Source organism: Rhamphochromis longiceps, linkage group LG6 (genome assembly GCF_057381845.1).
Source record: "Rhamphochromis longiceps isolate RC_006_pf linkage group LG6, R_longiceps_female_GT1.1, whole genome shotgun sequence".
Classification (NCBI taxonomy): domain Eukaryota; kingdom Metazoa; phylum Chordata; class Actinopteri; order Cichliformes; family Cichlidae; genus Rhamphochromis; species Rhamphochromis longiceps.
Genome location: NC_140562.1, coordinates 39139157 through 39161555, shown reverse-complemented (window position 1 = coordinate 39161555; position 22399 = coordinate 39139157). Strand labels below are relative to the sequence as shown.

At 41.8% G+C, this 22399-nt stretch overlaps 1 pseudogene; it reads left to right on the top strand.

Annotated features, from left to right (window-relative positions):
- The first annotated feature begins 18296 nt into the window (after positions 1-18296).
- On the top strand, positions 18297-19106 carry LOC146668695 (uncharacterized; annotated as a pseudogene).
- The last annotated feature ends 3293 nt before the right edge of the window (positions 19107-22399 follow it).

The following is a 22399-nucleotide window of genomic DNA, read 5'->3' as shown; positions in this document are numbered from 1 at the left end:
ATAATCCCGTCCACACATAAAGGCAGAAATGAAGGAAAACGCTGCTATGAACATGCCAAAGCAGCAGGTGGCGCTAGATTCCTAACCGTGCAGAAATGTTGGCCAATCAGAAGTCTAGAAGCCTCGGTGGGAAAAAGTAAACAAAGCTGCGGCATAGAAGCAGAACCGAGTCGTATGTGTGGACGGACAGTAACTGTGTGTATATGTAAGCATTTAAACACTGCAGAGAGTAGAATTAACAGTAACAGTATTGTAGAAATTCATTTCACCGAAACAATAACGCGGCGCACAGTGTGACGCATGCACCAGTTTATTGTATTTCCAGACTTGCTTTCGGCACAATTTACAGTGCACGCTACTCTGTTTTTTGTCAGACTTGAAATAGCCGAAATACCTTCAAACTACGGAACTTCTATGGCTCTTCCGTTCGACAATCTCTCCGGCATTGGAACCATCATCGGTTTTCTCTTCGGTCACGCTCGGTTGATTTTTCTAGTCGGCACACTCATTTCCTCCATTATGCGCTGGCTCCATTACCCGCTGGCTGCTTCCCAAACAAACACACGTGCGGCTTGGCACTTGTGCTGTATGTAGCAAGTCACGCGACGTGACGCTGCGGCTGTGATTGGTTCAGCTCTGCACTACTGAATTTGGATCGGCTGACCTTTTTTTTTTTTTTTTTAAAGAGGACAAGAGCGGCGAGGTCTATCGCGATAGCTTAATTTCTCTATCGAGTAAAAGTTATATCGCGATACATATCGTTATCGTTCTATCGCCCAGCTCTAATTGAAATATAAGCACAGAAAAACAAAGAATAAAAAAAACGAGTTTATTTGGTATTGCCTACTTGTTGATGGGTACCTATGTCAAAAGTTGGATTTGCAGGTGTGAAAACCCTAAGATGGGCTGTAGTGGTGCAATAAGGGGAAAAGAATCACGTCAAGTCAAAATAATTTCTATTGTGAGCTCCAATCGATTTTCTTTGTGTGCCGTCTGTAATCAGCCCAATATGTGCTGCTGTTCTAAGGTTTATTATTTGTGTTTCATTTCTTTCCACCTCCGTACATTTCAAACCCTGTCTTCTCCATTTGAACACCTCACTCTGTATAGCTTTGGGAGAAATTATCAATTTTTTTCCACCCTAAACTGTCAGTTATTGTTCAGGATGTGTAATAAAAAAACAACTGTGTGTGTTGCTACTTTAATCTGGTTGTGAATACCTAAAACTGTTGTTTAGATCTCACCACATATTATGATCAATCAGTGTAGAAATGCTGTTTTCTGCATAGTTTTTCTTGTAACTGTAGTTAATGAATAAGAGCATCTGCAACAATACTTTACATTAATTGCCCCTGTCATGTAAATAAAGAGAAAGTGTGTCTGTGGTGCATGTTTGTGTGTACAGAAAGACAGGAAGCAGAGATTGTGCTCGCTTCTCTCTGTGTCAGCCTTGCTGAGGGGAATCAATACATCTCAGTCTCCTCCACTCACTGTACCAAAGACTGTAGGTAATGGGCCTTAACAAGCACAGGGCTGCATGTCTATGAGTTCGACATTTAAGTATAGTCCACATTGCCAATCTTGAGGCTTGTCTCAGCTGTCCAGTAGGTAGGTGCCATTTTTCCTCTTAACAAGAGGAACATTTCATTAGTGGGAACAATTCTGAGTGATGTCCTTGTTGGTGCCTGTTATATTGTTCAGAGCAGGCTTTTTGTGCTGCACATTTCACATATATACATATTGCACACAATTAAGTCTCAGGGTGCAATTTTGTACTACAAAGTATCACTTATTATTTTCAACATGATTACACAAAATTGTACATGTTGCTGTGATAATGGCCCACAACCATGAAGGCTACTGCTGTTGTTATTGGACCAGATCAAAGGAGAACACTGGAATCTAGGCAATTCTTATCCTAGCTGTAGACCAAGCAGTGACCGTACAGTGTGCAGGTTATATTTGTTAGAAACATACTCATTAGTGTGGTGCAATTAACATCCATTACCCCTTTTCTTTTCTTTTTTTTACATTTCAGTTTTGGATGTCAATGGGCAACACAAACTACATACAACATTTTGTTCAATATTCAGATGTGCATTTGCATTGTTTTTAAGCAACAAGACTTGTGTTACAAAAGTGGGTTTGGGGCTTACTGAGGTAATCAGGTTTAACCTTGGGTTTTCAGTGCCACAGATTAGGGTCACCTCACTTAACTAGTAAACTATGCTGTAAGTTAATATATTAACAGAAATAAAAGCACTGTTCACTGACCAGTCCTTTTTTGATAAATGGTGTCGTCATTCATAGAAGAGTCAATGTAGATCACTGTGTGCAGATAGAGGCAGGGCAACTTTGGCTGTCCCAGACAACCATCAATGAGACTTATGGATTCTAAGCAAAGGGAACATTGCTTGTTTTTCTTCATGCTGGCAGCCCTTTTATTGTCTGCAGGTCTTTTTATAGTGATGTGATCTTAAGCAGTTATAAGTGCAATGCAAAAAGATGAACCAGCCATTAATTTAATCTAACTCCTCTCTTTCATCCTGATCTAGTCAGAAGCTCCTGGGATTTTGTGTAGCATGACTTCATGGAAGATAAGCTCAAAGGCAGCTACCTCAGCTCTAGCATATACCTCATGGAGGAGGAAAAAGGTCTTTGTCGCTGACTGTAGCCCCACAGGGGGCACTCAGCGCAAACAGCAGAGGCCTCCAAGCCTGCCTCAGCAGCCACAGGAACAAAGTCTTTGCTGCAGACTTGGGGAGTCTTTCATCACCCCCTTTTTTACATTTCTTGGACCGATGGGCAAATCCGAATGAACCCTCATTATAATGTCTTGGGTATGCACTGAATGACACTTCTGCGAATAAACCCTCCACAGTTTCTACTCTCAAATGATTATTTATTTAATCAGATTTATATTTAAAACTCCAAAAATTCATCTTTTGATAAGTGAAACACTGGTGTGTTTCTCCTGTTGCTTTCTCTGTATGTGGCTGTTAGAGCAAATCTATAGAGAAATATTTTTGATATCGTTTCAGTTATTATGTTACATGTTTGATTTTGTATAATATGTTGTTAGAGAATATATGCTGCGTGTTTAATTTGTATCGGGTAAGAAAACATTACAGCGCATGTGTGGTAGCAGGTTAGAAATGAGCCAGGACGGCAATGGAAATGTGCGCTGTAGCAGCAAATAGTTTTTTGACCGTGACATCATTTGTTTGTATGTACGAGTCAGAAATAAATCTGGACAGCTCACATTAAGAAGTGGAAGATCTATTTTTTCAAAGCTTGGAGCAGAAATTCGCCACTACAGTGGCTTTCCTTTCAAAATAGTTTCTCCAGTTTTTCCAGTCTGCATTAGGCCAATTATTACTATTATTATTAAATTTATACAAAATTTAAAAGTGCACTTACCTTTATTTTAGTTTATTCCTTTCTTCTTTACTAATTAGCACTCCCAGGGTTGCAGTTAGATTGATTTGTACCTAAAGATGGCGCAGTGATATTGTAAAGCATATTGATTTACAGATTTCTTTTTCTAGCATGTTTTTTGGGGGGCAGAAGCAAACGTGTGTGTATATACACAATCTAACCACACAAGCATGATCTGATTACTGTCATTTTAATATTATTATTTAATGTTGCTGTTTGGTGTCTCCTTCGAGCTTGAAATCAAAAAGCAGTTTTCCTACTAAATGTTCAGGGCTGACAGAAATAAATATAGAAAATAACACTTCAAGTATCCTCACTACGACATCCCATTTTACTTTGTTCCCTCTACTTTGCAGTTGGACTGTTGTAACTTATGTGCACTGCTGGTTATTTTTACATTGCTGCAACAGATTCATTGTACTACAGTGCTGTGGAGTATGTGTTCTGTTCTGTACTCTATCCCTTTGACCTTCTCAGAAGCCCAATAAATCTCAGGTTGCACAACCTCGTAGCTGTTTTTGTCTTTTTTTTTGTCTTTTTTTTACTTATGCTCACATGCTAGTACAGAGAGCTATTGTGTAAAACGATTTCAGTCACTTTTTCTTTAGCTGTTTGATAGTAGTACCTTCAGTCATTTTCTGTTGTGTTTTTGTGGGTATATAATAGTTTATATCTCCAGTACATATTTCTGCTTTTACAATACTACTATAGGTGGTTGTTTCATGCCTATGCCCCTTCATCTCATCTTGCTTGTACAATAACAGTGATGGAATCTTGAATGTCAGAAAATGTCTTTGATCTTTTCCTCTCTGAGCTATATCAGCACTGACGTTTGAGGCTGATTGCAACTGATTATGGCGTGTTTTTAAAAGTTTCCTTTTAAGTCACCTTCCTTTATGCTTGAGTTGCAGCGATTGAAAGGATATGAGTTTGACAGGTAGATGTAGTTGTGTTTTCTGGAGTCCTGCTGAGTCACTCTGTTCTGAATTGCATTTCTTAGAGAGCATTTGTTCATTATAGAAAGAACTTTCTCTTTTTTGTGCTCTGAACCAATCCCCAAATTTGGTTTTCACAATCTTGACAGTCGTTAGTATGCCAGAAGCTAAAGCACAGCAAACCTACAGGATATTTAAGTTCATCCTAATTTATAAGTAAGTCTTGATTTGAATTGAAAATTACCATAGCTTTTGTGCTTAAAAAAACAACAACTCATATGCAGCTTTTTAAGGGCATCAGCTGATGGAAAATCTGTCCCGTTAAGCTCATAATTCTCTGTTTTGGTTCAGTATGCAGAATAATGCGCTTTCAAAGCATAGCCCTTATATTCTCAGTGGTCCAGACCTAGAAATAGATGCTTCTTTTAATTAAAATCCAGTTTCCAGGGATGTCTTAGACAAACAGTGAGCTTACTGTGAACTAGGTTAGCAGCAGTGAAAAGGTTGTTTAAAAAAAATCAGTCATTACATGCTCAGACAACACACAGTGTGAATTTTAACTTTCCTCATACAATGCAAACATATCCTATCACTTTAGGAATTAAACCTAAAAAATAATGTTCACTGAGTTCCAAATATTACTATAGTGTTAAGCACAGAGAGGTCATTCCAGCATTCATTATTATGCTCATCTTTCTTTTAGCCAAATAGACAATCCATGCAGGCACACGCTCAGCTCACATTCTCTGCTAAAGAATCGACTTTTGTGCCAAAGGATGGTTGTGACCTCTTCCCAAAGGACCAACTAATTACTGTTAAAAATGGATTCTGGGCATAACATGTTCTAAACTGTTAGCCATTTCACTGCTACTACTTGCACTGTCACTCAGAAATGTGCAAATGCATGGCTATGCTGGCAGGTGGTCTTCTTGACAGTCATCACATATTACCTGTTTTGACAATCCCCACATTTAAATTGTCTGTTGTATTCATCATGTTAAAGTTGGGTTATTTAATTAAATATGCTCAGTTAAGCTGATGACTGAATCAAGTACATAGCCTCAAAACTGCACTGCTTGTAGCTTCATAGCTCAGTCATTTAGAAAGCAGCGGGCTGGTTTCTGGGGTCAAGCTATGAAATTTGGTGAAATGTAATATGGGGAATATTGAGACAATTGAGATCAAAACAGAAATGTAGATTTAAAGGAAAAATCATAAGTGATATCACTGCATTTCACTCTTTTTATTTATAGGCTTACTAGGGTAGAGGAGAGGTTGAGTATGTCAGATGAAAAATAATAAGGGAGGGGAAATTCAATCAATGCTCCATCTAGCAGCAGCAGGTGGTCATGGTGTTGGCCTCCTTTTTCCAATCCTGCTCAACTGTGTGTGTGTGTGTGTGTGTGTGTGTGTGTGTGTGTGTGTGTGTGTGTGTGTGTGTGTGTGTGTGTGTGTGTGTGTGTGTGTGTGTGTGTGTGTGTGTGTGTAAGGGTAAGTGGGCTTATGCATTTCCTTTGTCCTCACAACCCAATAAGTGTCTGGGGCTTTTGAGTTCAGAAGTTAGCCCATATGGAAAAGAAATAGTAAAAACTTATATGATTTACTCATGAAAGTGGCCACTTTCTCATTACTTTCATATATTGTTTTAGTAAGTATCCAAAACATATAAGTTTCATTATATAATTTTTCAAGGGATCTTATATCCGTTTTCACTCTTGTATGCTTTTCATACAAGTTTCACACAAGACAGATACAAACTTTATAAGATTTATATATATCTTTTCCATATGGGAGTAATTAGATTAAAGAGGAAGAGGACGTGATACCAACCAGAAGCTGGCAGAGACAACACAGAGGAGGAAGGGGGTTAAAAGACATCTTTCAGCAGCCTCCTTGGGTGTCTGTTCTCATGAAGAATATCAGTTTCGTGGCCTAAACTGTATTGAGGTATGTCTTTGTATTGTTTGGTACTTGTTTTATTAGGCCTAATATGTCAAACTGCATGTAAAAACTCTGGAGGAAAAAAAGAATATTAGTTTCACGTCCTAGCTCACAGTGTTTCTTCCTAAGGAGAGGTTTTAATATCCATATGGGATAAGTAGACACATCACTTTTCTTTTAGTTGATAGACATGTGCCAAGTCTTACTTCCAAGCTGAGGCTAGAGTTTGTGTTTTGTCACAGATCTACAATCAACAGCCTTCTTCTGACAATTTGGCAATAGCAATAAAGGTAGCAGTCATACTAACCTAACCAAACCTTAGCAGCAGCAGCAGTGGAAATGAGTAAATCTGCTTCGAAGATGAAAAGCAAAGGTTATGGAAGACCTTTGATAAACGTTGTTGTCCTTTCAGTTGTAGTGTCCATGAGAAAGGGTTCATGCAGGTCACTTTGAAAGGAAAACATGATCTGCTTTACACTCTAAATTTTGTAAACAGTTGTTTTCAGAATAGGCTAAAATATCTTTGCCATTATCAATCCCACTTCACGGGTTTTCATGACAATCTATGACACTGTGAGAGACTGGGCTCTGTGAACACATTATTTGAAAATATGACCAGCATTTATTATAGGTGTTTTACAAAAAGTCATTAGGTACTTTGTTGAAATTAAAATGTCATTAAGGAATACCCATTAAATAGGGCTGTGCTCTGGCTTAATGCGCTAGGGGATTAGGTCTGCTCAAATCTTTCAACTTGACTGGGCAACTATATAAGCCTAATTTTGACCTGGACATTAATGACCAAGTAGTGGGAAGAAACTTTTATGGTCTTATTTAAAGTTTCTAAGTTTAAAATGAAGAGAGCATTTCCACCAAACCAAAGGTGATCTATTGGACTGTGGAGGCCATTTGAATACACTGAACTCACAGTTTTGCTCAAGAAATCAGGTTTGCGATTTGGTGCAGTATCCTGGTGGAAGCAGCCATCAGAAGATGGGTACACTGTCATAAATTGACACAGTACTCAGGCAGGCTATGACTTTTAAACAGTGCTCAGTTGGTACTAATAGGCCCGAAGTATGCACAGAATTTAACATTAAATTGTGGCATATTTCATTAAACACCTTACGACCTAACTCTCCCCGCAGGAGCAACGTGTCTGCTCAAATAAAGATAATGTTAAGGATCTTCTGATCCTGCTTCAGCTTCAAGTATTAAAAAAGTCCTTATCCGACTGTCCAAATAGGGGGCCTGGAAAATGAAAGTAAATCCTTTCCGCTTTTTTTAAAGGTTCCACAGGCAGTGAAGTGCCACAATTTCATCAGCCTTGTGTCCCAGATGATCTCTGAGCTCTTAGAGTAAAAGAATTTCCACCAGCCATGCCTATCAAAAGGGCTGACTGCGGTTCTTATACGCCACCAGATGACCAAATCAGTCTTAAACTCATCTTGATTAAACTGTTCAACTTTCAGGATAAAGTAAGAAATAATGTCTTTAAAAGCAGGCATTAGTCATTTTTATTTACTCTTACTGCTGAACTGATGACGAGGTGCCGTTGCTTTGACACAGAAGAGGGGAAGTTTTGTGCTTTTAGTGAAAGCAATCACCCCTTCTCTGATTGCTTTCACAAACAGGTCAAACCAGACTTATTGCCCCCCAATGAACATGAATATGAGCTGTGTCATATAACTCGCCAAGGTGTGTTTTTTGTGTAAAAGAATCAATTTATATCCTACAAGAGGTTATACATAAAAACACGCACGCACACACACACACACACACACACACACACACACACACACACACACACACACACACACACATATATATATATATATATATATATATATATATATATATATATATATATATATTTCTAGTGTGTGTGTGCGTGCATGTAAATGTGAATGTTCCTCCCCCTTCTCTGTGAATTAGGTAAATGAATTGATTTTGCGCTTTCCTTTAAATCACACATTAGTTATACAATAAAAATAAAAAAAAACTTTAGTGCTGGTGTATAACTGTGCGGACAGATTGTATTACAGTGCTTGTAAAACTGATTTTCAGTATTATGTGTAATAGGAAATACAAATACCACCTATATTAACTCTCATTAATAATGCTATTACCCCTCTTTTACTTCCTTTATTTGTCAGATTCACTTTGCCCAAGGTTTTAAGTCATATTCTTTCCGTTGTCATGTGTTGTCGTTTTGTACAAATTTCTAATCATTATATGTGAGTGTTTATTCGTACTCCCTTAGAAAAACAGATGATGCTTCTAATGGGCTTCATGCAGATGTAATAAATGTTCCAACAAAATGATAGAAAGCCATTTACTGGGTATAGCAGACTTAACTTCAAGATGTTCCTTAAAAAACAACTCACCATGAAGAGCTTACTTATTACTGCCTATTATTCACTTGGTATTATCTTAGGTGTATCCTGTTGACTGATCAGACCTGATTGTGTGGACGCTGCAGGGTGTTTGTGGCATCCTTCCATCAACACTGACAGAGCAGCCAGATGACAGAGAGCTTAAAGGGTGACTTTGTGCAAACACACACAATACAGTACTAGCAAGGTGGTGACTGTTATGTGAAGGTCAGCAGCCTGCTGTGCTGTATATCAACCCAGACTCAGTTTATTTTCATTATTTTCTTGTGTCCACTGCAGCTCCTATAAGGGTGGCATGATGTGTGTTTTCCTTAGCTCCCTTTGTTTCCCTTAATGACCCCATACATTATGCATTAGTGTCATTATCCACAGTGGAAATAACATTCTTCAGAATGAGCCATAAGCTGTTTACATATACTGATAATATTAATGCATAGCTAACAGAAGGAGTGAGGCAGGCATCAAAGATCCAATTTTACGGTATTTTATTGTAATATCTGTGGTCTTGTTGTAGAAGAATGACTTCCCAAGAAGCAGAGAAAGTGATTTTTAAACATTACACCATCTGATTTGTAAAGCCACCAGTGGTGTGAATTTTAAGACTGTCATTTTTTTTCCAAGTTTTGTTTTTGTTGGCTCACAACTTTACTGTGTAGTTCACCCTCTCTCCTCTCATTAACCTAATTCCCAGCAGCAGCAGGCAACAAAGGCAGAAATAATCTCTGATAAACACACAGTACTCCTGCGACAATCAGTGGATATCAAGCTGGCGAAGATAATGGAACATTTAGCTGAAGCCAGATATTTGGTTTGGTAGTAGTTTGCAAAGAAGACAAACACTTGCCGTGTACTCACATAGAATCAAAGCAACAAAAATACTCGTTTGAGGTCATACATTAATGAACATTGGTCTCAAATCTTCAAACGAGTTCACCTTCAGTGTGTTCAATATTGATAGATTTGTTTATAAACTCTTTTTATTTTTTAATACCTTCATTATTCATCCTTAGTGCTGCCACTTCAAGCAAAATGTCTTGCTTTGAGATCATGGTAAGTAAGGCTAAGTATTTGGGAAATTATTATAAGTCACTCTTATGTCCAGTGTGCAGGTGTGCATACACATGAATGCCAGCATCATTTAGAGCACTCTATCCAAAGCAGGTTAATTGTTTTTTCATTAGTAGAGATAACCAAGATTTGCTTCAGAGCTTTTTAATCAGGGGTTTCTTATTTCCTGAGCCACTTTAACTCTCTCTGTCTCCCTCCTTCACTCATTTACACACAAACACACTCACACAGACTCTTTATTTTTATTAGGTACACTTGCTAAATTGCTTGTTGGCAATCATGTCACATGATAATAACCCCAATAGCTATCAGAATAGGGGAAAAGGGTGATTACCACTGGGAAAAATCTGGGGGTTTTCGTGTATAAGCATCTCCAAGGTTTGCAGAAATTGGTCTGTAAAAGAGAAAATATACGTGGCAACTGTCTGCGCAAAAGTGCCTTGTTGATACCAGAGATCGGAGGAAAATAGCCACACTGCTTTGATCGCAGTAGGAAGGCAATAGTAACTCAAATAATGCATCATTGCAATCACGGTATGCAGACACAACCTTGCAGCAGATGTAGTACAGAAGCAGGACTAAACTGACTGCTACCATTAAGCACACGAAACTGAGCTTACAATTCACAGGGGCTCAGCAACATTGAACCATAGAAGACTGGAAAAATGTTGCCTTGTCTGACGAGTCTTGATTTTTGACACAGTATTTGGATACAAGAATCTAAATTTTATATAAACAACATAAAAGCATAAATCCATTCTGCCTTAAATGAATGATTCAGGCTGGTGGCGGTGTAGTGGGGTTTCTCTGCATACTTTGGGCCCATTAGTACCAACTGAGAATTGTTTAAAAGGCACAGCCTGCCTGAGTACTGTTCCTGGCAATGTCTCTTCCTTTATAATGCTGTGTCTCGTCTTCTGTTAGTTATTTCCAGCAGCATACTGCACCATGTCACAAACCTTAAATCATTTTAAACAGATTTCTTGAACATGACAGTGAGCTCAGGGTGTTCAAACGGCCTGCACAGTCCAACAGGACACCTGTGGGATGTGGTGAAATAAGAGAATTACCTCGTGACTCTGCAGTTGATAAATCTGCAGCGACTGTGTAATAGCATCCTGTCAATATGGACCAAAATCTCCAAGAAAGTGTACCAAATAAAGTGACCAGTGAGTGAGTGCATCGTGTAGTTGTTGTCATGTAATTAGATCCTTGCATACACTTGTTGTAGTGATTTATGTCTGATTTTATGACAGCAAATCTTATGTAATGGAATAAAAAAAATCAAAGAAAAAGGGATAAAACCTGTGGTTTAAATGGGTTTATACTAAGCCAAGCCAGCATGTTGTCTATTAGACTGATAGTGGTATAATATAAAATCACTGTCAGAGCCAATTCAGCTATCAGTCTCTCTTGGTGAAACATAAGTAACAAATTTCAACTTCTATAAAAATAGAACAGAAATTTATGAACAGGACTTAAAGCAATTTAAAAAACAAAACTACAGTGAATTAGTGTGTAGAGACAGTTCTGTTGTTATTGACTAAATGCAATTACAATGGTCTCTCAAGTGGATCTAACTGAGCTTTGTAGTAACAGGAACATCAAATTTATGATAATAACAACACAGAAGTATTCAGTTTTAGCATTTTTCTCTGGTGGGTTCTGCTCGTATTGTTATAAATACCATAATGTAATGAATTAAACACAGCTTAATAAAAACTCTTGCCACTGCACCTTTTTTCCTTCGGTGTAACCCACACATACTGTGCATTATAGAATCCACCCGTTTGTACATTCATGTTCATGTTTACTTCTGGGTGTAATTCCTTTTAAGACTGTATAAGTCAAATTCCACATATCTACTGTGACAGTGAAATCGGAGGTGAATGAGTTTGTTGTTGGTAAATCAGTTGTCAAGACAGTGGCTCTTTGCTAATAAACCACATTCTAAATTGGACCAGGAGTGCTATTGATCCCATCGCTTATAGCGCTGAAGAGGGCAGAAGGACACTTTACCCTTCGTGCAGAAGGAAAGTAATTGGCTCCGCTAACCTTGGAGAGAATAGGAGGCAGAGCTAGATAGAGGGTCACATACAGAGGTGAGAGAGTGGCATAGACACTAAGAGAAGGAAAGACACCGTTTTTTGCACAAATTCCTATAGAAGTCTCATTCATTCCCAGGTTCAGTGGTTTCAGGATGATGTGATCCTATGGCTCATCAAGTGGTGACCTCCAGTTCATGCTGGGGCAGTTTACAACTAGGTGTGAAGCAGCCAGGATGAGCAGCTACAGGTCTGACACCATGGTTCCCAGCCAGAAAAGAGTGGAGTGCCTACTTCAGTCACAGAGAGGTTGAAATATGTACATGTGCAGCTTATACAGTGACATGTATGCTGCACTGGCATGCTGTAGTGAAAATCTGAGCACTAATCAGAATCAGAATACTTTATTGATCCCTGGGGGAAATTATTTTTTGTTACAGTGCTCCATTATAAACCAACATTAAGACAAGACAGACAATACACTAACTAAGAATAGTACAATATATACATACCGTATATATACATACATAAGTCACTCATAAATAAATAGCTGAAAAAGAAACATGTGTAGTTATAGCAGCAAACAGTGTGTTAAGTGGATGCGTTGTACAGGGAGAAGGCAATGTTGTCAGTATACAATATACTCTAGTACCCTGACCGATGCTCACTAGTTGTGGTAAGTGATCAAAAGAATACGATCACAGACTTGGAGGACACTCAATGTAGATCCAGGGCATTAAAGGTGCACTCACACTAGTCACACTAGTTCTTCGTCGTTACTCTCCGAATGGCCTCGCATTTTGTGGCTTAAATGTAGATGCAGTAAAACCCTTTGCTCCCAAATATTTGTTTAGTGGTTTTTACAGAGGCAGCTGTCATTGAGGAAGAATTGAAGATCTGCACCGAGGCATGGAGAGTGATCACACTGCATACATACTCTGCCAACTGTGAACTGGGAATGGCACATGGTGATCACACTAGTGTTTTGTGGCTTCCCTAAAACACACATCAATTCATGCTCATATGTTTGATTTTTAAACATTTTTTCCTTTTCCAAACCAAATTAATTGAGGTGGATATTGAACCTTTTATGATCATAAGCAGGCATTATATTGCTGTGCACATTATTGAACTGATGTAGTTTTATTTTATGGCCAGAACTATCATACCCTACATTTCCACAGTTGGATTTCCATGGAGGACTGTTGTCCTATCCACATTTATGGTACAGGGGTTGCCCTGATCAAGAGAGCCAATTTAATTTTGCAAGGATGAATTCCCTTAAATCAAGTCTTCCCTCGCATTGGTGAAGATTCTCAGTCATCCAGGTCATTATAGTCATTGTAGTCTAAGGAGCTTGGAAAGAAAAGCATCTGGACTTTTTTACGACACCAGCTGTCTTCCATCTATATTCCAGTTTTGAGATCCCACTCACATGTTGGACCATTTGACCTCAGTAAGTCACACGATAGGGTGGTGCAAGGTGTGGCAATGGGTTCACTTTGGCTCATGTGATTAGGCAGAGGATCAAGAGGGGGTCCACGACCCTCTTAGGGAAACTCCCAGATATTAGGGACTTAAAAATCTGGGACTCTCCACCAATTGCTCTTAGACCTGAGCTTCTAAGAGCAGCTTCTTGGATGAGAGGTGAAACGTCTTCAAGAAACGTCCAGATGCTTTTCTTTCCAAGACTTCCTTCATGTCCCTCATCCTACATGTTTGCTGCAGTATCTGCTCAGTTGAATGATTAAATTTGGCAACTATATGCATTAGATTTCATGGCTATAAGAAAAAAAGTAGTGATTGGGACCCCTAGTAACATTTAAATATCAAAATAATGAGACCACTTGTTTTAGCAAAGCGTCATGTTTACATCGAAATCTATATTTATGTTTCTCAAAGCAACATCTCATATTCAAATGTCAGACCCCCGTTAAGCCTTTAACTGAAAAAACCCAAACAAAAAATAATTATTCAGGTGGTTTAATGATGTTCTGATAACTTTTTCTTAAACATCCATTCAGCTTGTTTGGTGCATGATTTTCATTCCCTTTGCTCCGTATAGTGTTTACTGATGTGCGCCTAAATGACTCTTTCTCCTTAGCACCTGTGAATGCTTCTCTTTATCCCTCACTGGAATGATTGTGCCTGTTATCGTTGCCCCTAATACTTGACTCGTATCATTAAAAACTGCAAGCTCCTAACTAGGAGGAGCCTTTGACTTGAAAACCAAATGTTTTTGTTGATGGTACCAGATTTTTAAGATGTGTTTTCACAGAAAAAGCCACTTTTGAGCTGGAAATGCAGCTGGCAGTGTGTACTGCTGGTTATTTATCTTCTTAGATCTCTGCTTTGCTGTCTGTTTCCAAGGTTACTTCTGCACATGAAGCGCGAACAGAGCCACACTCCTTTATGGACTTTATGGCATTCATCCAACTGTGTGCTAGCCTATATTGCTGCATTAAAACAAGCAACAAAAGTAAAGAAGAGATTGTCAGCTGTCTTGCAAACAAACAGAAAAGAAACAGTGGGACGAGAGAAGCCTTTGCTAGACTTCATTTCCAGAAAGTAAATGAAAATTATTGTCTTTTATCTCAGTTCAGTCACTCAATTCAAATTATTTACTCACTGAAGATTTTTTGTTTACTTAAGCTGGAAGAAAGTTTTCAAGTTCTGCCTCTTTGTCAGGTAAAAGCCTGGATTTAGACTGTGTATCTATTCCTTATAATGAAAAAACAAATGCTTAAGCTAGGTCATTTGACTCTAATTTTCTTTTTACTGAATTCCCACCAGTATCCCATCACTTTTCTTGAATGTTGAAGCAGGTGAACCTCAAAGTCCTTCAAGGTTAGGGATTAAAAGCAATCCTAACAGATACTATCAAGATGTCAGTTAAATGCTAGCACTGAGTTCTTGCTGCTTTGTTCTCTGACTGCATTTCAGGCTTTCATTTCAAGTAAACCTCAAGACTTCAACTGTCAGCGTTCAACTTTTCATTCCTGTTTTGTTCTCTTTATCTAAGGCTTTCACTACAAAACCTCTTTCACTTTCCTCCTCCCTTAAACCATAAGTCTTCCTTGGTCCCTCATTTCCCTGTGCTTGCTGCAGTGCCTGTCCAGTCGAATAATTTAATTTAGCAGGCTATATACCTTATATGTCACTGCTGCAGATGTTAAAAACATTATCTAAACGGATGGCGTGCCAGATAGAAATTGTTGGAGCAAGGAATTCATTCCAACATGTTAGTTGTTTTCAGATAAAAACAGGATGTCGTATATAATACTATCCTATTTTTACAGTATTGAATGAGAAGAATTGACTGATCTTGCTTTATTTGCAGACACTGAAACCAAAGTCTTCAGAGGGAAAGAGTTTTCAGAGAGCTGTGTGATGATGAAAACTTCCTAAAAGTTTTCTTTTTTCTTCGGGTCCATGGTTATTTCTGGATGAACTCTTGTCTGTGGATCGTTGGTTGATAGAATATAAGGACACTGTCAGATGATTTTAATACCAAATTTTACTTTTGAGTCATAAAGTTTTCAGTTAATTTCTGTGCTTTTACTCCGATTATAAATGCATGTCTTGCTGTAAAGGATTATTTCTGTTCTGTGGTATTTCAGCCCCTGTGATTTCCTCACTTCCATTCATCAATGATGAATATGTTGAAAGCGCTTGTTTACCGCAAATTTAATGACTTCATCCGCAGTTTTGAGACTGTAATTCATCATGTTTATTAGAGCTGCCACTTCCACTTCATTAGATGCTCATTTTCTTTTTCTTTCATATCCTTTTTACTTTCCTTGTTTTGAGTCATCTTAAGAGTTAATTTAATGCAATAAAGCAGTAATGATCAAATAACAAGGGCTGGCATTTCATAGTTAAAAACAGCATTCTTTCTCCAATAATTACATATTAATCTCAGGATCAGCACTAACATTTGTGGATCAATATCTCACTATCTCACTGTACATCCACACACAAATATGCAATACATGCAATGTCACTGTCAATTACAGATCTATACTAAGATTATACAGGAAATGGGAAATGATGGCTATGAGAATCCTCAGAAAAATGGACCTGAAGAAGGAGCTGCTGACCGTCTTCTACCGCTGCTCCATTGAAAGTGTGCTGACATATTGCATCGGTGTGTGGTTCTCCAGCTGCACCACAGCACACAGAAAGGCACTCCAGAGGGTCATCAACATGGCCCAAAAAATCATTGGACATCCTCTTCCCTCCCTGAGGGACCTGTACAGCACTCGCTGTCTCAAGAGGGCACGCAGCATCCTACGGGACTGCACACACCCAGGACACCGGGTGTTTAAGCTGCTGCCGTCTGGCAGGAGGTTCAGGCTGCTGAGGTCCCGAACAAATAGACTCAAGGACAGCTTTTACAACAGGGCAATAGCCCTGATCAATGTAAATAGCTGACCTGACTGGATACCTCCCTGGACTTTTTAGGGGGAGGTAACAATGTTTAAAACGATAACAATAATATTTATATTTATAACAAGGTGCAATAATAATTAATGTGCAATAATAACAGTGTGCAATACACATACACTTATTCTTCTTTTTTATACTAAGTTAATATACTGTGTTGTGTTGTTTGTTACGTTGTGATGTGTCATATCGTGTCGTGTTGTGTTATATGTAGTGCCGACGTAGGACAGTTTTTCCAATTTCATTGTACTACTGTACTATGTATGACTGTGCAATGACAATAAAGAGTTATCTTATCTTATCTTATCTTATCTTATCTTATGTCAATGGTTATTACTTGTCTTCGCTAAGACCTGACCTTTTTGCGTTACACCCCAGAGTAATGGATGACATCAATATTTTTGGAGACCGGTAATTTTTAATAAGATAATATAGAGAACAATTATGTCCTTTTAAGACTTCAACTACAAAATATGGCAAACAACTGAACTTTAATTGTTATCAAATACAGAATAGTTGCACAGCAATGAAACTATGAACAAGATGACTACAGGATTAAGATGACATAGAGAAAAGGACCATAACGAGTACCAGTCAGTCACAAACACAGACATTTGTCTACAAATGGTAAATGGCCTGTATTTGTATAGCGCTTTACTAGTCCCTAAGGACCCCAAAGCACTTTCCACAACCAGTCATCCACCCATTCACACACTGGTGATGGCAAGCTACATTATAGCCACAGCCACCCTGGGGTGCACTGACAGAGGCGAGGCTGCCGGACACTGGCGCCACCGGGCCCTCTGACCACCACCAGTAGGCAACGGGTGAAGGGTCTCGCCCAAGGACACAACGACCGAGACTGTCCAAGCCGGGGCTTGAACCGGCAACCTTCCGATTACAGGCAAACTCCCAACTCTTGAGCCACTATTGTCCTACAAGTCTCCAGAATGATTTGCTGTACAGCACCAGGACCTGACATGATCCATGACTACTCACTGAGTAGTCCCTGGTAAAAGCATATGAATTCATGAAAGGACAAGTAACTGGTTCCCATCCAGACTGGCTAACAGAGGGCATACCACAAGGGTATGACACCATGACACTACTGGCCAATTATCTGCCTCTCCACAGCATGGAAGCTTCTCCCAGGTGTTATAGCAACCAAGCTGAGTAGGCACATGAGTCAATACATAAAAAGTAACTCAGAAGGGCATTAAAAATAATACCAGAGGATAAAAAACACCTTGGTTGATAGAGCAGTACTCCGGAACTCTAAGAGAAGGTAGGTCAACTTGAGCATCGTCTCATATATACTATATATACGATATAGTATTGATAGATAGAAAAAGTGGCTGACATCAAGAAATCCTACCAATAGCCCAAAGAACAAAAAAGGGCAGTCTAAAGGACAGCACAGAGGCTCACATGAACAGGCTCTCAGCACCAGATTCTACCATCTACCTACGTAACAGTAGGATGTGAAATCATAGTTGGGGCAGTGTACACTGAGACACACAAGAAAGTATTTGGAACACCCCAGAAAGTTTATTCTTTTCATCTGGATGTTGCATTTTTACTGCGAGAAACATTTCATCACCCATCCCAGTGACTTTAATCTGGAACCTGTAGGAGATATCGATTAAATGTTTTAAAGTTCAGATGGGAGACCTAAGATGCCAAAGGTAGTCAAGAACAAGAGGGCTAAGATCCTGCAGGGCTTCAAGTTTTAGACAGACAAGCAGCTGCTAGCTAACCAACTAGGCATAATTGCAGTTGACAAGGTGCAGAAGACTCCAATTATGACAGATGGGGCAATCGCAGTGGACAACAACATTAGGAAGAACGGGCATGACAAAATACAGAAGGAGGCTGAATGAACAATTGGTGATATCCAAAAGCTGTGGAGTGTAAAGTCATGAGTGGGTCTGGTGGCAATAGGAGCCGGAAAAATGGCTTTGGCAAATTCCAGGTAGAACAACAGAGTTCACATGGTTTAATTTAAAATACAGTGGACTTGTCATTGTCCCGACTTACGAAATTCATTCGTTCCCGAGGGTCTCGTTTGGCTCTCGGCGAAGGCAGTCACACTTTTCTCCTCTCCTCCTTCCCCTTATCTTCCCTGCTTAGCCTCTTGTGTCCTTGTCTTGTCTCGTGTGTATTACTTTCCCTGGAACACTCTCTCACAGTCTGTTCTCTAAAACCTAAAAGAGAATTATGGATTTGATCAGCTGGTCTCTGAATGCTATTGACACCCTTTTCTCAACGAGAAGTCTAGGCTCGGGAGAGCCCGAGTGCCCTGGAGGGACTTTCCCTGCCGGATACACGATGGACAGGTGGCAGAAATGGAGGATCGTGTACCTGGCGGGACTGTCGATCGAGGACGCTGAAGATATCTACCTATTCGGAACCATGATAACAGGGTTCTTGCTGATCGGAGCTGGCTTGGCCCTGGTTTATCGGAGAATTAAGAAAGCGGAACCGGCTGTTCAAACCCCCCCAAGGCTGCCCGCTGGGATTGAAATGATGGGACAAGGCGCGACTTCTCAGAATGGGCTCACTGAGTGCAGCATGGTTAAGACCTTGGAGAAGCCGTGAATACTCAGAATAATACCTCTGAGCGTATATTGGATTACATCAAGGAGAACTCCACTCAGAATATCACCTCTGAGCGAAAGTTGGATTACATTGTGGAACAGCTCACTGCAGTCGTGAGTTCTCAGAATCGGCTCTCTGAGCACAAGAATGACAAGACCACGGAGTGCAAGTTTGATAACATCATGGAGAAGCTCGTGGCTCTCCAACGGGAGATTGAGAGACCAGTTTCGGAGTGTTAAAGAACAGCTTTGAAATTCTCATGAGCTGTTCGCATAAAAGAAAAATCAACAACATCAGCATCATAATGCGGATATCCCCTCGGCGCCAGCTGTGGGCTCAAGGCTGGAGCCGAACAAAAACTCCCTGATAGCGACTGTGTTTTGACTGTTCTTCCCACTCTATGCAAGGCCACCTGGATTGGCTGGTAGACTGTTTACTTAGGCTGGTAGGGCGAAGGACACTGTCTCAGCTGAACTATGGACACGCACACACATACACTTACACTGATAAGCACTCACTCATCCCCCTTCCCCTTCCAACGCCTGCTTGTTGCCTCCTGGGAACACGAGGCGGGTCTTGGACCGCGCTGGAGAGACGGCGCAGTGGCAGGATGGCTGCTGTGTTGCCTGGGATTACTTCTTATCCCCTACCCAACCCTGTTGCTGGTCACGTGCTCTATAATGTTGTACTGTGGACATTTATGTGCTTTCTATGCAGAGGAGTTTTTTTGTTTCCTGTTCTCATGCTGTCCTCCTATAGCCCAGCATGAGTAGAGGTCTATTTTTTTCCTCTTGTACTTTCCCATTGTAGTGTACATTTCAGTGGTTTTTCTGTAAGGCAACCGTTCTCTTTTTTTTTTTTTTTTTTTGGCCTGTCCCGTTTGGCTCTTTTGCCATCAGAATTGTTGTCTAAAGGCAAAGAAAGATGCCCAACGGATTTACTTTACCAAACTGACCATCCCAGCCTTGCCGTAATGGTCCATTTGATTCACCTTTTATTGTTTATTTTATTTTCACTTACTGAATACGGGACAGACTTGACTGGGGGAAAGAAGGGGAGAAAGAAAGAGGGAAAGAGAAACAGCTGAGAAGAGGGACGGGGGAGAAGGGCAAAAGACAAAAACCAACAGAACGGGCAAAAAAAAATGCATATATCAATCACCTGGATCACCTGCTGAGAAAGAAAAAAGAAAGCAAGCAGAAGAGAACAAGAGTAATAGAATAAACAACATCACAATGATATATGGGAATATGACAGTAAATACTAAATGTTAAACATTATTGTGCAGCACATAAGATCAACAGAACACAGTGTGCTTTGAGGTAGGAGCCAAAAAGGGTGTAGTTTGTGGGTGTGATCACCCGTGTGTACACCTGTGAGCATGGACGCGCTTGTTTTTTAAAAGGTTCCTTCATGTAATAATCTGCTAGGGAGTGTGGGGGGGCCACAGCCCCGTCCTCCAGGGCGTGAAGCAGGTGTGGAGGAGATCAAAACTCCAGACATCCAGAGGCCCCCAGAACACAAGAGACCAAGGAAGACCAACAGAGGGGCAGCTGCGCCACTGTCCCGGAAAGAGCTGAGGAGAGTCCCAGATGAGGGCTCACTCAGCAGCCGCGGAGCAGAAGCCAGGGGGAGTTGCAGTGACGCGCCGTGAGCTCCGCCGGCAGCCAGCTGCGCCTGAGTGACCGAGCCCCAGGCCGAGAGGCCGGGGGCACCCCACCTCCGAAGTGGCCCGAGCGAGCCCCAGGCTCCAGGCCCCGATAAGCGGCCGCCAAGGAGTGAGCCGGTGTGTACCTGGACGCCCATCCCCGGACACAAAGAACCACCAACGCACCGATGTCTGAGGGGTCCGCCACTGGCAGGGGAAGTGGTGGTAGGGGGAGATAGGCCTCCAAACCTTGGAGGGCCTGAGATGTCCCCAGAGAGGTGGCGCCTGACACCCAACCTGACATATAGACACAGACATACAGGCACACACAGATACAAACATCCATTCCCACCCTCATGCTCTCATATGCACTTACTCCACACTCAACCAACGTGGAGACAGACATAAAGAGACGTTGTACACACGATCACACTCCCCAAGCGTACTCTACAAACCGGGTCTAGGTGCCCCCGCCCCTGGAGGGGGGAACTGCACCCAGACCCAGGTGGTGTTTCCCTTTTCCCTGCAGTGGGGGGAGGCAGACCGCCCCGACTCCGCAGCAGCAGGAAGGCTCCACACTCCAGACCGCAGTCGGACGGCCAACTCCTCCTCCTAGTCCTAGCCCCCCTGCTCCAGCAGGTCGCAGAGAATGGGGGTGAGAGAAGACTCCAAACCTCCCTCCACCCGCTCATTGTAATGTTGATGCATGTGTGTTCTAAGGTGCATTTAAAACCCAGGAGGGCTTGGAGCTACCTGCCAGAGAGCAGCAGGTAAGCGCATGGTCCCTCCTGCTAGCCCTCAATGTCTACGTGTATTTAAAATTGAGAGGTGGGCAACGATGCCAGGGGTGGGGTGTACACCCTGATGGTACTTTGGACTCCGTGTATCGTGCCCACCCCCAAGATCCTATATGTATGTGTAATGAGAGTGTGAGTAATGTGAATGTCTAAGTTGTGGGATAAAATTGAGGCAGAGGCAGCCAGAAGGGGACAGAGGGGGGGGTAGCCTCCTCTGCACCCTGGTGACATACCCCTACTCCAAGGCCCTGCATGTGTGGGTGGTTGTGGTGGAGCGGGAAGAGGGAGGCAGCTGGAGATGGGGAGGGAAGGAAGGGAGGGGCAAGTGACCCCTCCCTGGGGCCAGCTCCCCCGCTGACCCCAGTAGGCACCCCCATACTCCGCGACCCGCCAGGGAAAGGGGGCCCAGGCCCATCCAGACCGGGCCCAGTGCAGCAGCGCCGCCCGGCCCCACAGAGCCCGGGACAGTCCACCCAACCCCACCACAGAGAAAACTGCACCCACCCCACCATCCACTCATCTTCCAGACTACATAAGACAATAAACACCCAGGCTGAGATCTTCCTCCACCTCTCCTGTATCTCCCCCTCCTGCAGAGGGAGCTCCTGAGGAGAGGAAAGCTCCTGCAAGATGTGACAATCTCCCCCACCAGTTGAAGAGCCCCCCAGGTGGCTCGACGCACCGGCGGCACCCTGCTCCAGGGCTGGGCCCCCATGCACCCACCCGCCCACAACCCCGGCAACACACCAACCAGGACCCAAGCCCCCGAGGCCCGGTCCGGGTCCCAGCCCAGAGACGGAGCGCCCCCAGAACCTCACGCCCATCCCGGACCCACCCAGGGGCAGCCAGGCTACCAGGTCAGTAACCCACGTTCGTCAGCACAGACCCTCCCCTAGCCCCGCTGCACGCAGCCGCGAGGAAACAGTCACCTGAGAGCCAACAGAGCCCCTAACCGGACATGACCGCTACCCCGGGTTGAGCCCCCCAAGGAAGATGCCTCCGGGGAACCCCCCGACGCCCTAAGCCTGTCCCTACCCCCACACCAATCACAACAGTGAAGGCGGGACCAAACTATGACCCCCCACCC